Here is a 15,914-nt window from a genome sequence, read left to right as displayed (position 1 = left end):
TATGGGAAAAGCCACCTCCTGCAGTCTAATACCCTGGCATTTTGTTTCCTCAACTATGCTAAAGATCCATCCACAGGGCAACTGCCCATCTTGTGTTCATACTGCACTAAAGCAAGATGTTTCAGATGCAGCATTTTAATTGAGTGCATGCTATTTGGGAAGAGGAGAAGGAATCATTCACTTCTAAGTCCCTTTTAGAGACAAGGCACCAACAGAATGATCTTCTCACATGGTACAGTGTGAAAGAGAGCCAGAGAACATTATGTGTAGACCATATAATCTACTTTGATTGTTGTTACCACTGATCCCTTTATACAGAAGTTATATGTTCAGTTGATTTTATTTCAGTCTGTTAATCAAAATGTCAATCTGGCCACTTAGGGTGCCCGTACAAGAGAAGTTTAATTCAGGCTTAAAATACCTTGAAAGCAAGCAGACTAACACATTATGATGGAAATAAACAAACAAACAAATAAATAAATAAATAAATGCAGAGGAATTGAGGAAAACAACTAACCCACTAAAGAGCTCAGGACCTTCATTTTAAAAGCAGATATCATATTCCCTTTTTTTTTGGGGGGTGGGAGGGGAGGGGGAAGGGAGAGGCAGGGGGAGGTTGCAGTTTGAACTCTATGTATTGTGTACTAATTGCTGTTTTCCTGGCAGCTTTCCCCTTTAGAAGGGATTTCTTTTTAACTGCTGAATACTTATGCCTACCCTCAAACTCAGAAATCCTGCCTCAATGTTATATTACTTAGTTATGTTTCAACAAAAAATGTCATCTAAATGATAACTTTTTGGATTGCCCAGTTTTCACATTAAAGTCATCTCAGAGAATAACCCTAAAAAAAAGATGATATAAAACTTTAACTGTTGTCCTTATTAAAGTTATTTAAATACTGTATTTGCTAAATAATTAAAATTCTCTTTTGAAGTAAACATTTATTTAAAATAAATATGTTTGGACATGTCTATAAATCATCATCAGTTAAATTTGTTTTAACTGAAATAAAGATCAAGGTAGCTAGAGCTTAATAAAGATGTTTTTTTCAGCTTACACGCTTAAAAGACAGCAAAGCAAACATACAAAGGACTCCCCATATGAGTTTTGGACTTGATTAAGATTTATTAGGAGTACAAATACCTCCAGGAAAATATGATTTAGGTTTACTTGCAAGCTATTATTGTGTTGATACTATGTGTTTCTAAACAGTTAATAAATTCAGCACTATGTCTTGTGAACATATTTGCAAAAATTGTGATGTAGACAAATGAACTTAGAGATACTATGAATTTTACTAATCTTTTGATATTTCTACAGACTACAATTTTCACAAGGTTTTTTCCTAACACCAGTGTAGTATTTCTGATGTGGCAAAACTCAGACATTAAAATCTATGAGACATAAGAAATCAAATAGATTCACAAGCAGAAAATAAACTAGGTCTATGGATATATATATATATGGAAATATAACTGAAGTGCTGTACACAGGTCCCATGGCTTAGCTGAAGCAGCACAGAACCAGAAATACATAAGGGTAGAAAGATTATTTTAAATGAAAAGGAGAGAAGCAATTGATTACAGGAAAAAATCCCCCCAAACCCTAATCCATTTAGAAGTTAAATTACACACATTCCATCTCTAAATGTTTTACTTTGTCAGATTAAAAAAATATAAAATCCTGTTCTACTTTTGAGAAATATATCAAAATATTATTATTATTTTTTAATATTCAAATACTTACATTTCAGATAATGCAATTTCTTCTTGTTTTTACTAGTTGAGAAATAAAAGCATGTGTATGAATAGTATATTGCTCTTACCTGTTTTGAAAAGCTAGCTTGTTACTGGTTCGAGAATACCTTGATCCGATATCTATATCAAATCATCTAACCTTAAACGAATAATAATTTCTATTACTTTTTCTAATATATATATATATATATATATATATATATATATATATATGACAGATCCTTTTTGCAAGGTAGCCTAGAGTGACTAGTTCTTGTCATAATGTTGTCATAGTGACAGTGACATCAATATACTTCATGACAATCAGTACAGCAATTTATCTGGAGAAAACATCAGTGTTGATTCCTGAATGTATTTTGTGTTGGTCTCCTTTTCATGTTTCATTAGATTATTTATACCATTCCTTAATCCAAATATGACTATATCAATTCTGATCGTAAGCAGCCTTGAAAGGAGGAGTGAAAAGAAAAAAAATAAAAAAGGAAACAACAAAAGAAACACCAAAAGTATGCCTGTAAAATTTCTGTACACAAATTAAAATCTCAAGCATTTTCTACCATAATGAACAGACCTCCTAGGTCTGATTCTGTAACTCTGCACACATAGTCAAAAATGAGAAGTGACTTCAAAATAAGAAGTGAAGCTTCTTACAGGGTAAAGTCATATACACAAGAAGTAGAAACTGTAAAAGGAGCAAAAACTGTTCCCACATATATTCTCAGTTGTACAGTATCTTCTTGCAAAATATAGTTATGCCCTCTAAAATAAACAAACCAAAACCTGCAAAACCCTCAATTTCATTGTAATTCTTAAATTTATTGTAATATTTAAGTGCCTATTTTCAACCTACATCTTGTCACCTTTCTGAAACTGCACATTTTCACTAACGGCTACATGATATGAAGTTCTGGAACAGAAAGGGTATGTTGCTTGATTTTTGTTTAGGAATTCATGGTAGGTAAAGGCTGCAGTTCACCTTTTACACATCTAGCCATTGTTCTTTGTTTGGCTTAGTGGTATAGTGGACGACTGGTTAGCATTGGGTCAGAGGGTGAACTAGGTGATCTTGGAGGTCTCTTCCAACCTAGATGATTCTGTGGTTCTATATTAAATCTGCCAAAGAAAATTAGTGCAGAATGTAGTATTTTCTGTTGATAATATAAATACTTTTCAGAGTACAGATAATATACTCTGATGTTAATTTCAAACATTTTCTTCAAATAGCAAGACTATTAAAAAAATAAATATGTGCTTCATAAGCTATTGATAGGAGCTTGAATCTTAAACCAGACCTCTTTTTTTTTAATTATTATTTAGCATATTAAGTAGAAAATAATCCAATACACCTCTCCAGTTTCTAAAGAGATTTCATTTATGTATGAGATTTCATACATAAATCCAACATATTCTGACATATTGAAGATCTCATGTTTTTGTGGTAAATATGGATTCATATATGTTAAAAACAATAGATAACATCCAATCAAATGATCAAATATTAGGTTTAGGAAAAAAAATAAATATTATTAGTCATAATTAATAAAATAGCTGTAACCAAAGAGCTTATAATCAAAGACAGGCTTTGAAGTTCAGAAGATAGGCTGGTTCACAAAAGAATTAGGTTCCCTGATACCTACTCACAGATTGCCAAACCATAGCCTCTTTCTCAGGAAGGCCCTAGATTAGTGCTAACAAAAATATTAAAATATATTTATATGTATATAATCTAAAAAGAGTTACAGTATAATCATGCTACTGGCCAATGATAAAGAAAAAATACTAAATGAAATGAACCTTTGGTATAACCCAGTACTTTCTTTAGTTGGTTGGATACTATTAAATTCAGCTGGGAACTAAAATAAAATAAATCTCTAGTCACATGAATACCTTATTTAATTTAACAACAACAAAACAAAACAACCATCTGTTCAGTCAGCTACAAGTATGTGGATTCTCTCTGTTCCATTTCTCCTTTCAATTGATTTTTAATTCCTTCAAATTGAAAGGAGAATGGAGAAAAGGAAAAAAATAGAATCCTTGTTTTACACAAAGCTACATTTTTAAAAGTCCTCTCATAGACCAAATTTTATTAAAAAAAAAAAAAAAAAAAAAAAAAAAAAGCATATACAGAAGGATTTGAGTTGCAGTACATACCCTTTCTGCTCAATATAACCCTAAAATAAAATGTGGCAGCCTATCTTTATTTTCAAATGTGATTATTTTACTATGTGATAAACATGACTTAGGCTCTTTTCTACCAGCAACAGTTAATGGGAGGCCTGACTGCCCCAGGCTTTTTTGTTACTATCCCTAAATTATTATATTATATGTTGTGAAGAGTTTGTCCAGGACTATATTATAAAGCATGAGCAATAGAGGACTCCTTTTTCCTGTGAGTTGGTACTTGACACAGTCAGGTACATTTGTCATCATAGTGTGCATATACTTTAAATAGAAAAACAGCCTTATGGATTTAACCATACAAATTGTTAATAAACATTGTAATCTATATTAGATTAAGAACTCAAAACAAATTAAAGCACATTTTATTTCCTTGTAAAATAAACTAAGATTAAAAACATAATTGTTATTTAACAGTTTTTTTTTTGCCTATGTTGCAAAAATATTGTTAGGCGTGTTATGAATATTGGAAGATTTTAGTAGTTATTTTTAAAGATGTTTGTGTTTAATGGATTAAATGTTCTGTTAGCAGGTTACTCATCCAAACGGCCAGCAAAAAGATAGCATCTATCAGCTGCCACACTTTGATGCTACATTCTTCACTGATATCCCTACGTAGGAAGTTGTTCTCTTACACAATAATACAGCACAGAAGTTCAGTATTGATCTGAAATCATTCTGTGACCAACTGCTTTAAAAGTTGAATGAGCTCATTATAAACATCATGGTAATATTTGAAACAATCTTTCTAAAAAGTAATATGAACAACTGTGAAAACGTAGGAAAATAAAATAAAATAAAATAAAATAAATAAAATAAAATAAAATAAAATAAAATAAAATAAAATAAAATAAAATAAAATAAAATAAAATAAACTCTGGCAACAAAACTGAAACCTTACATTCCCTGAATTTTCATTAGTACAACAATATTTGAATCTTTATCATATCTTCCTCACTGAAACCACATACTTTCCATGCAAACAGTACATTTAAATGGATTTGTTCAGAATCAACCGTAACAGCAAACATAGAGGAAAATGTGATTTCAAAAGTCTGACAGAAAGAGCAGACAGTGAGCTTTCTAACTAGACCAGGAAAAAAATAAAATAAAATAAAAATTTCTAAAGCAAGGCAATTGAAACTGGTGTTCAGTTTCATTAAATAAGCTGTTAGAGCAACAAAATTAATTGGTTTAGAAAGATATGCAGTATATTTTCTTGCATTAAAAACAATGCTAAAGTTTTCATCACAGGAGGTATTTCAGCTCTTTTTGTCCATATGACTTGGTTTAGGTATCTTTATCAGTGAAGATCACGTTCAGGTGCTAAAATAAAAGCAAGTGTAAAGCAAAAGATTTCCTATTCTCAACAGAATCATAAAGCAATCCCCTACTAGTTCTGTTTCTCTATACTATTAATCATAGAGTAATTTAATATATGCAACCCCAGGTTTATGATCCCTTACTCTAAACCACAGCAATTTTAACCACTAAAAAAAATACCCTTGACAATCGCTGACTTGGTTTAGTCTTAAAATAAGCATGTGATGACAATACATAGAATTTCAATTTACTTGTGTTAAAACATAAATAAAAATTGATCTCTTCATTATAAAGTGCATTTAGGCTTCATTTGTACAGTTAGTTCAACTTTGCAAGCTGACATTTCTGAATGATTATTTATTCTGGTTATATCTGTGTAACAGAAGTGACTATTTACAAACAATGAAGTGAACGAGAATGTTTAATGATATAAGTATGAATTTAAACTGCAGATTTTTTTAATACGGAATCATATACATCCCAGGGAAGTCTCCAAGTATATAGTATCTGGGAAGTCTCCCAGATACTTTCAATTTTTATAATCAAAGAATTGTGTGAGAGAGATGTTACTGATCATGAGGTTTTAGTGAGTCAATAACCCTTCAATTCATCACTCTTAAGTTTTATGAAATATTAATAGCAAAACTTCATATGAAAACTTGTTACAAATAAATAATGATGTTGTAGATGTTAGGTCTGGAATAAATTTTACCAAAATAGCACCAGTTAAGAGATCTCAGAGGGCAAAATTAAATGGCAGATTAAACGAAAAATAACAGTAAATAACATAAAATTAAACATAAAATTAAATGAACGAATAACAGTAGTAGTCAGTTGTTTCATCAGAATCCTCCCCACCCATTTCACAAGGTATCATTGAACATCAGTGATCCCTCAAAACACCTATGAATTTATAGTCATCTGATACTGGCATCTGATAATGTACATCAATCTGAATCCATAGACCCCAAATTTAAAAGGTTGTTGAAATGAATAAACCAACCGTGCTATGCTGTCTTTAGTGTACTGAAGAAGAGAAGCTACCCACTTGGAGTTTCAAATAGCTATCAAGGACTGATTTTTGTTGGTGGTGTTTGTGTTTAAAAAGTGAAATTGCTCCTGTCTTGCTTATTGTGAAGCATTTCCATAAAGAAATAACGTGTTTATTGTATCAAGAGTTAATTCAACACAAAGTGTATGTGGAATAGACAGAATTCATTTATTAACCCATAACAAAATAGTTCATGTGTAGCAGGCTGCACAGATATTGTTGGTAAGGATGCTGAATATATTCTCCTCACAATTACTCCAGACACCATACTATTACAACCAATACTTACAGGGTAAATACAGCTTCTTTGAACTCCACGGCTAAAGCACTATTGTTTTTTGTTTGTTTGTTTTTAATAAAAGGTGCATAACGTGTTTCAGACTGCCACCTTCCACGGCTCTAGCATCAGTTAACTGCAAATCTTCAGAATCTATATTGTTTTATTTCAACTGAAAATAAATTGGAGCATTCTTGCTTTATGTCTGCTGCCCTATTCCTCACCAACTATTTCTAGATATTACATAAAACAGGAAGAAGCTAATTTTTAATATTGACATGCAACAAGGCAGCATGAGAGAAAAATCTACTGTATCAGTCTCTGTTGTCTACCAAACTGTAACATAATTCAATCAAGAATTTTATATTTGCGACTTTAAGGTTGCTGTGTTTTGAAGGTTTGGCTCTGTAGAGACTAGGTGCCTTGTCAAGAACACGACTGAGTGATGTGCAGTGGCATTCACCCTCAACCTTCTGCTCCCCAACTTTATTCATCTAGAAACGCTGTTCCCAGTTGCTACTTGCATAGAGTTCAAGTGTAATTTTTATATTTTTCTCATCATTGTAAAAGTTTGGTACCATTGTCACCTGTTCTATTTTGAAAGGTCTTACCTAGATCACTATTCCAGCAAAGTTTCCATTCCTTTTCTTTTTTTTTTTTTTTTTCCTTCAATTTTATAGATATTGAAGTAATTTTACTAATCCTGAAGCAAATCTTACAAGTTTGGCCATATCTTCTAGGAATTCTATATCTAATACCACCAGTCTGAACAGCTGTATAAATTAAAATTAGTTTCCTTGTCTTGAAATGCAACTAAAGTAAGGAATTCATTCTAAACTAGCATTTTAGTTGTGGTTTAGTTTAACTGATAATCTGGACATTACATGACTAAACAGGTTGGACATTTTTTGCTGGGATGCCATAAAATATCATTAAAAAACAAACAAACAAAAACCTTAAATTTCTTACAGCCCTAGCACTTTTGGAACATTTTGTGCTTACCTGACTTCAGTGTTCACTATCTCTAGAGTTTATTGATCAAATGAAAGATCTGAGTGACTGATACTGAAGTACGCAAACAGACTGCTTCAGAGGCCAGCACCAGCACTTGAGCCATGATGGCTTTATTGGCTTGGTTGCCTCCTTTCACAGATTGATGGATACACTGCCAAGACCTCTGAGAATAAGGCAACAAGGAAGTTCAGGACAGGTATCTCAGACTGGAAAGGTCATTCTGACAACAGCTCCTGCTGACAAAACTTGCTGTGTGGAGGAAGCCTGAGAGACTGGAGAGTCACTACTGACAGGCACTGTAAGGCAAGATAATGTCCTGAAGCATTGTCTGAAAGCCAGAATCCTTTTTTTCAGTCTGATCTGCCAACATTCAGGCTGACAGTCAAGCATACATTTCATACTGAAACCCTTTAAGTAGTGTACTTGAGAAAAGATCTGCAGTGTTTCCCTACTGATGTTTTGTTAAAGCTTGAAGTATCAATGCATGTACAGATCACACTGGTGATTGATTTTCCTGCCACAAGCACTGATTCTAACCTATCACTCCATCCTTTCAATTACAGTTGTGTGCTATATATGACAGTTTCTCCTCCAAATCCAGCCTTGGTGTGTGCAGCACTGAATTTAAAATCTACCCCCTTATGATCTGATGGCTTGCTATAACTTCTGCTATCTTAAAATGTTTTCTTTACTATTTCTCTTTAAATACTCATTTATTTTCTCATTTATTTTTTAAATATCAAAACAATTACTTGGATTTTAAATAGTTTTTATCATTTTAAGGCTTCCATTCTCACTGCTGTTTTAGTTAATGTGCATTTGTAAAAAAAGGCTCTGATTTCTCTCTGCCTCCCAATGTATTTCACAAAATAATTATCCCTTATCATGTAGTAAAATGGATCCCTCTCCACTAGAAAAGCCCACACTCTTCAGAAACATATGGTTCACTTAAGCAATACTTTCTCATCTCAATACCCGTAGTTGTACAGCTTTATTTGGTTTATACTGTGGAAACGTAGATTTCACATTTTTGTATTAAACCTTGTCTTACTCCTCTTTCACAGCTACTGTGACCCTCCTTAGTTCTGCAAACAGACCTTTCAGATTCAGAAATAATAAGCAAAAGGGATAAGTTTGCTGAAATGTTACTTGAATTTTTTTTAAATTTATCAGGCAACACTTACCTCCAAAATGATCTTTTGAGCTATCTACACATGAAGAAATAAAAATATTTTTAAGATTTTCGTCTTCTGATAAATTGAACTTTAAAAAAAATACACTTCATATTTTTACCAAAAAAAAAAAAAAAAAGAAAGTTTGGAAATGTACCTAATCACTATAGAAATACTAGCCTATCTAGGTTATCGGACAGAATGATGGCAGATAGCATTTGGGACAATCAGTAAAGTATACTGTACTGAGGCAGAATATCTTAAACATAACTTATTGATGGACATACTTAGACATAAAATTCAAATTAATATCCTATCATGAAAACAATCTAGATAATATGATATAAAAAGAGGAATGGGAGATAACACTGATATTAACATGGTAGTCAACATTATGATACCCAATCCCCTTATGTATAATGTTTTACAACTTAACTTTCAACAGATATTGCAGTGAAAGTTATTCCAGATAGACTATTATTACTAACAGCAGGAAAAAGAAACCTTTCACATCAAGAGAGAACTAAGTATATTTGGACCATACATTTTGAAAAGATGATGCATAACAAATATTAAGGAAAAAAAAAAGTACAAAGAATGAAAGCTGCCTTACACTGTTGTATAAAACAGGACTAAATGCTTAAAAGTAACAAAAAAGGGAAATTCTCATCCCTGCCCCCAGATTTAGAAGTGAAATGTATATATGACTTCAGTCAAGACCTTGTAATAGGAGAAAAGGAAAAGGAAAAGGAATATATACAATAAGAATACTAGCTAAAACAAACAAACAAACAAAACAAAACAAAACAAAAAAACCACTGAACTATTTTGCTTGAGTTCTTATCACAGAATCATAGAATAAATCATAGAATATCCCAGGTTGGAAAGGATCCGGGAGGATCATTGAGTCCAACTCCTTGCTCCACCCAAAAATCAAACTGAATGTCTGAGCAAATTGTCCAAACACTTCTTGAACTCTGGCAGGCTTGGTGCTCTGACCACCTGGGAACACCCAGAAACCTGTTCCAATGCCTGGCTACTCTCTTGGTGAAGAACTTTTTCCTATTACCCAGCCTGAATCTCCCCTAACACAACTTCATGCCATTCCTTCAGGTTCTATTGCTTTCACCAGAGAGAAGAGATATCCCTTTGCTCCCCCTTGCAAGGAAGCTGTAGGATGTGGTGAGGTCTCCCCTCAGCTACCTCTTCTGCAAGCTGAACAAATCAAGTGATTTCAGCCATTCCTTACACATCTTGACCTCTAGGTCCTAGAGGTCCTAGAGGTCTTTGTAGCACTCCTTTGGACACTCTGTAATAGTCCTTATATTGTGGCACCAAAAAAACATACACAGTACTTGAAGTGAGGTCACACCAGTGCAGAATAGAGCAAGATAATCACCTCCCTCAACTGGCTAGCAATGCTGTGCTTAATGCACCCCAAGATACAGTTGGTCCTCTTGTCTGCCAAAGCACACTGTTGAATTATATTCAACTTACCATATACAGAACCCTTACCAGCCCACAGAACCCTTTATGCAGGGCTACTGTCCAGTCTCTTGTCCCCTAACCCGTACATATATCCACAATTGCCCTGTCCAAGGTGCAGAAACTGGCACTTGCTCTTGTTGAATTTCATGCAGTTGGTGATTTCCCAGCCCTCTAATTTGTCATGATCTTTCTACCCTCAAGGTAGTCAATAGCTCCTCCTAATTTAGTGTCACCTGCAAACCTACTTAGTACATATTTGAACCCTGCATCCAAGTTATTTATGAAAACATTAAAGGGAGCTGGCCCTAAAGTGGATCCCTTTGGAGAATTAGAGACTGGCCAGCAGTCTTATGTAAGCCTAATTAAAATAATATTTTGAATAATTCTTACATATTTGAAGATTTTTTTTTTCTATTCTGTAGTATCTAGCATTTATTTTTTTAAGTAACAAGTGCTGTCAATAACGAAGTGTATATATATTTGATCTGATCAAACATGATCAGTCTTCAGTTGCTATAGCTTTTCACTTAAAAAGCATGGTTCCAAACTACATTGGGTTGCACAGTTTAACACAACAAGAACATGATCCGTTCATACCTGTTTATAAAAGGACTTCCTCAGAATGCTATTTATGGACTCATATTATCAGTTTGTTTTTAAGAGTGTTTGTTTAAAGACAGACTCATTTAGTGCTTCTCATGACTGCACTAATAAATCCACCACAATAGAGATAATAGAGATCAGAGAAACATAACTAGCTATTTTTCTCTATCAAACAATGAGTATTCAAAGAGAATACTCTCACTGAGAAATTAGTATACTCAATACTAATACTTTGCAATACTACAAAGTATACTTTGACAAAGGATATTTGAGGTTGGCAGAGGAAGCATCATAAAACTTGGGACAGAAGACTTTGACTTGTTTTCATAGAAGGTTCTATATTAACTCGGGGTCTCTTTAACCAAGGTTAAAACAAGATGACCTAAATCAAGAGGTGAATAAGACATATACTGGGATGCACACCAGTGGTAAAAAGGAATTACTACTACCCTTCTAGACTTTACAAAGTAAGCATACATATGGACACAGCCATCTACTGAATGTTGAAGGATGCTGGTGGAAAGCAGCAGATGGTCAGAGCAGTTTAATTATTTTCTGATGAGAGTTAACTAACCTCAGATCTTGGAAATTTTATTAGAAGTCAGTAACTTGGAGCACCTTCATGTGTTTTGTAAGCACGGAATAATATATAATCTATGACATTATTAGATGTGGAAATACATTATGGAAGGAAAAGTGCAGGAGGAAAAAAGCAATTGAATTCTTATCCAAACATCGTTCTTGATGTCAAAGCAACATTTCTGAGGTGACTATGCTGTTTTTCATGCAGAGTTTTTGTTTGTTTGTTTTGTTTTAATGCTATAACACCTATGTACTAATCAATGTACTAACCATTTTCACTATAGGCATTTGAGACAAACATCTGGTTTACAAGCAGCTGCAAGAATAACACAGGTATCAGTCATGCAGGTGCAAGTTAAGCTGAATGAACCTACAGATCTTTTTCAACACGGTTTGACAATTACAAAATAAAAGCAAAGTTAAAGAGGATTGAACTAGCAGTATTTGAAGAAATCATAATAGATCTTTAGAATGTTCAGAAATGCAATATCTGACTAGTAACATGCTACCTCGTCTTCACTAAATCCAAAGTAAAATGACTCATTTACAGAATGAGGTGACAGACTTGTACCCTATATAAATAGCAGATTACTATAGCTTAATTAGTGTGCTATTTACTAAAACATAGTCATTTAGACTCCTTAGGGCTTTCCTCCACCTCCCCATATTAGAATTGGTTGTAATTTCCAGTGGGATGAAATATCTAAGTATTTAGCAACGTCTAGTTTGGTCTAGTCTGGATGAATGTAATGGCTAATACTTCAAAACTATTTGGAAAAATAATCCTGGCAGTCATCAGGTTAATTTTTATGCTGCAAAGATCTGATGAATCAAATTCTTCTCAGAGCTCTCATATCTTCAATTCTGCTCAATGTTTTTACTGATAGAATGGTGATAAAAATTTCTGCATCAACCAGTGGAACTTGAATTGTTACAAACAATATCACACAAAGAGAAGCCATAGGATACTGTTATTTTATGCTTAAAAAAAATAAAAATAAAAAAATAAAAAGAGAGAGTTAAAAAAAAAATTTGCAGAAACTATCTAAATTAACTCCAAGCATATACATTCCTGCCCAAATACAGTGTAGGGACTAGCTGACCAGGTAGTAGTTCTGCGTCCTATTAATGGTAGTGGTATTGATTAGGTGAAGCAGAGGATTTGAACTAATTGGAAAGTAATTTATAGCATACATAAGAATACACAGCCATCATTTAATGTTTGTGATAAACTGATAAACCCACCCCAGATAACAGAGATCAAAGAGATATAATTAGTTCCTCATCAATATGAAGTGTTCTGGAAGTGGAGATGCAAGCTACAGATTAAGGTAAGCATGCTTACCCTTGTTTATATACTTCTAATTCTGCGCTATATACAGTTTAACTTCTCCCAACTACTCAGCAATAAGCACAACAAAACGCAAAAATAATATTTTTTTCTTTTCACTTTTTCAATTAATCTCTATCCAGATAGGGGAAGTAGGACTTGAAACTATAACAAGTTGGTTCCAAAACTATGTCTAACGAAAGCTTCTAGCTCCTCTCAAAATCAGATGCTCAACTGGAATGTTCCTCTGAAGGCATATTAAGCTCAGCTAAGCAGCTGTCCCTCAGGAGAAAGAAAAAATAAAATAAAAAAAATTATCTAGGGTACAGCTCATTTAATTCAGCAAAAGCTATTGTGACCTTTAATTAAATATTAACACCTCTGATTTGATCTGATGACCATTTCCTGGATATCCCTCTGAGACACAGTGCTAGCCATGAGTAATTCCTGACCTTTAACTATTGAATTAACACATCTAATTGATAATTAGGGAGCAGTTAAACTCAAACTTTTCGTAATGAAGTAGCTTACATGACCATGTTTGTCTGGTTTACTACATAATATCCATTCCCTTTGAGATGGCAAGGACTTTATTTTATTTTTTTCCCTGAGGCTTTTACAATTTATATCCTGCAGAAGCTGCTCAGACTGTATATGCTTTATACAATTGTAGTTGGAAGTGTTATGTGTATGCTACATTTTGCCTGCTGAGTGACAATACTGCCATGCTACTTGAATTTATTTCTACTTGACATGTTTCTTTCTGCATCTTGCAAATGCAAAGTCGTAACCAAACCACAGTAGGCCCTGGTCTCATCAAATCTCGTACAGCACCAGCAAGCTGACACTGGCAAGTTCATATATGGCAGAGTAGAGAGACATTAATATTGCATGGACAAAATTCGCTGCTTTCTTGCAAGACTTATAGACTGTCCTTTCATGCAGAGCTATAAACTTAAACTTGAAACTACTCAGGAAATAAGTAAATTACAGTCCCTCTGACATAAGACTACTGCTGGCTTACTCTAGGCATAAATGACACACAAATGGCATGTCTAAGCCAGGAGTTGTGTCTTTCTGTTATAATTATATACAAATTCTGTAAAACTACTTTGGGTTGCATGCTAAGAAATGGAAATACCAAAATCTTAAATCTCCAGGGCAGCTAGAAAAAGATGTTGCAACAATTTCCATATCTCATGTAAATAGACATGGCCATATTCCCTGCATGCAAAATAGTCTCTTGGTTGTCTTCTCTCTTTTTATTTGCCTCTAGTTTCTAGGGTTGTATGCTGTACAGGCTGAATAATGTAAGTCTGGTATTCCATAAGGTCTTTCTAGGCTTGTTCAGCTATCATTAATTTTTTTTCCCCTTTTTCTGATAAAGGCTTCTAGGCAAATATATTTTTCCATAGAGGAATTATAAATACTGCTGTGTTCAGTTAAAAGGAGTCCACTTCTTAGAAGCTTAATATACAGCAAACAAATGAATTGTATTTAAAGGAAAATATTAAGCTTTTTAACATTAGAAGAATACTTTTCAAGAAGAAATGTGGAAAGCATTTTTAGAGTTTCAGCAATAGCTACTTTCTATGGCAGCATTTGCAAGAAACAAAACTGGAAAAAGTTTATTTATTTATTTATTTATTTTATACTCAGAGTTTATAAGCATACAGCGACCTCTTCAATTTTTTATTTATTTATTTTAGAATCACAATTTTATGTAGCATCTTATGCTAACTGTACTCTTGGCTCAGATCCGCTAACTACGTGAGGCACTTGATCCAGCTGAATTTCTACTAAGTTTTCTTATGCTGGAATTCCCAGGCAAGAAAATGAGCAACACCAGCTCAAAATTTCTATTATGGGAACTGAATTAACTAGAGGCTGAAAACAGGCATGAATCCTTGGTTATTTTTGCCGTTAAATCAGAATATAAAGCTGAGGAAGTTAACAGAGGTGTGATTCTTGAAAAATATACACCAGATTTTGCCCCCCCCAAATAATACCTTTTACATGTGTTGTTGAACAAATATTACTTTAAATCAATCTGTGGTAACAATAAAAGACATCCCTTACAAGCATACCTTAGAAGCACAGAAAGTAGAAGAGTAGAGGTGGAAAAGACTTAAGATAAGTCATAATATTTCATACATCAGTTAAAAATCACAGCAATTACTGTCCCTCTAACAGTGTATAAAACCCTAAATATACTCAAGGTTTCCTCAACTGAGGAACTGAAATACTGCAGTCTGGTTAAATACTCAAAGATCAAAAGACCTATTTTGTAGAATGTGAGTGTCATTAAAGAAATTCATCTGAAGAACACTTTAAAGACAGAGTATGAACAAAAATGGTTTCTATTTTTAGAACACAAAAGTCTGCAACTAATAAAAAACTTTTTTCTTGTTTCAATTGCGTATATACGAATTCTCTCTATGTATATGTTATAAATTGTAATTAAGATAATCATTTCAACGGTATCTCAATCTAGATAAAGACTCTTTAAGTCAAGTTAGTTATTATGCCCATAGTCTTTAAACACCTTCATTAATTTGAGTGACAGTTCAATCTGGAATAAAACACAAAGCCTTTGCTTCTTAAAGCACAGACTGTGTCCTACCACCAGATCACATTGCTTTTTCGTTAGCAAATGAACCATAGGGGTATAGAAAGTCATACTATGGAAACTATAGCTTTCACTTCAAAATAGGTTGTCCATCTGTGAAAGAAAAAAAAGGAAAGAAAAGAAGAAAAAAAAAAAGAAAAAAAAAAAAGAAGAAAGAAAAAGAGATAGCTGCATTATTCAAGCCAGTTATAACAATTCTGCAAACCATCATAGAGCAAACTTCATTTTCAGTCCCTTTATTCATAAATTCTTTGATCAGAGAGTAAAATGACACTGGGATAAAAATAGGCCTGGTTTACACTCCCTTTCTATCCACATTTCCTCAACTTCACCGCAATTTACAAATGCTTTCTGTCAGCTATTTCCCTTCATGCCTGTTCTTCACTGTCATCATGCACTTTTTCAAAGTCTCTCTGCCCTTCCCTGGCTATATTAACTAGCTTTCTCCAGTTCCAACCTCCTATCAGAAACATACCCCAAATACTTACTGCATTTGTTTACCTGCA

The 15,914-nt window shown here is 33.4% G+C and overlaps 1 protein-coding gene across 1 annotated transcript in view; it reads right to left on the bottom strand.

The window, feature by feature from the left end:
• DGKB (diacylglycerol kinase beta) overlaps positions 1 to 1,924 on the bottom strand; it is a 402,254-nt gene extending 400,330 nt beyond the window's left edge. Inside the window, exon 1 of the mRNA XM_072033589.1 lies at positions 1,827 to 1,924. The gene's annotated coding sequence lies outside the window, so the exon portion shown is untranslated. The remainder of the gene's footprint in view (positions 1 to 1,826) is intronic.
• Positions 1,925 to 15,914: the final 13,990 nt, after the last annotated feature.

The sequence above is a fragment of the Anas platyrhynchos genome, chromosome 2, assembly GCF_047663525.1.
Source record: "Anas platyrhynchos isolate ZD024472 breed Pekin duck chromosome 2, IASCAAS_PekinDuck_T2T, whole genome shotgun sequence".
NCBI lineage: Eukaryota > Metazoa > Chordata > Aves > Anseriformes > Anatidae > Anas > Anas platyrhynchos.
This window is presented reverse-complemented; position numbering and strand designations above follow the sequence as displayed.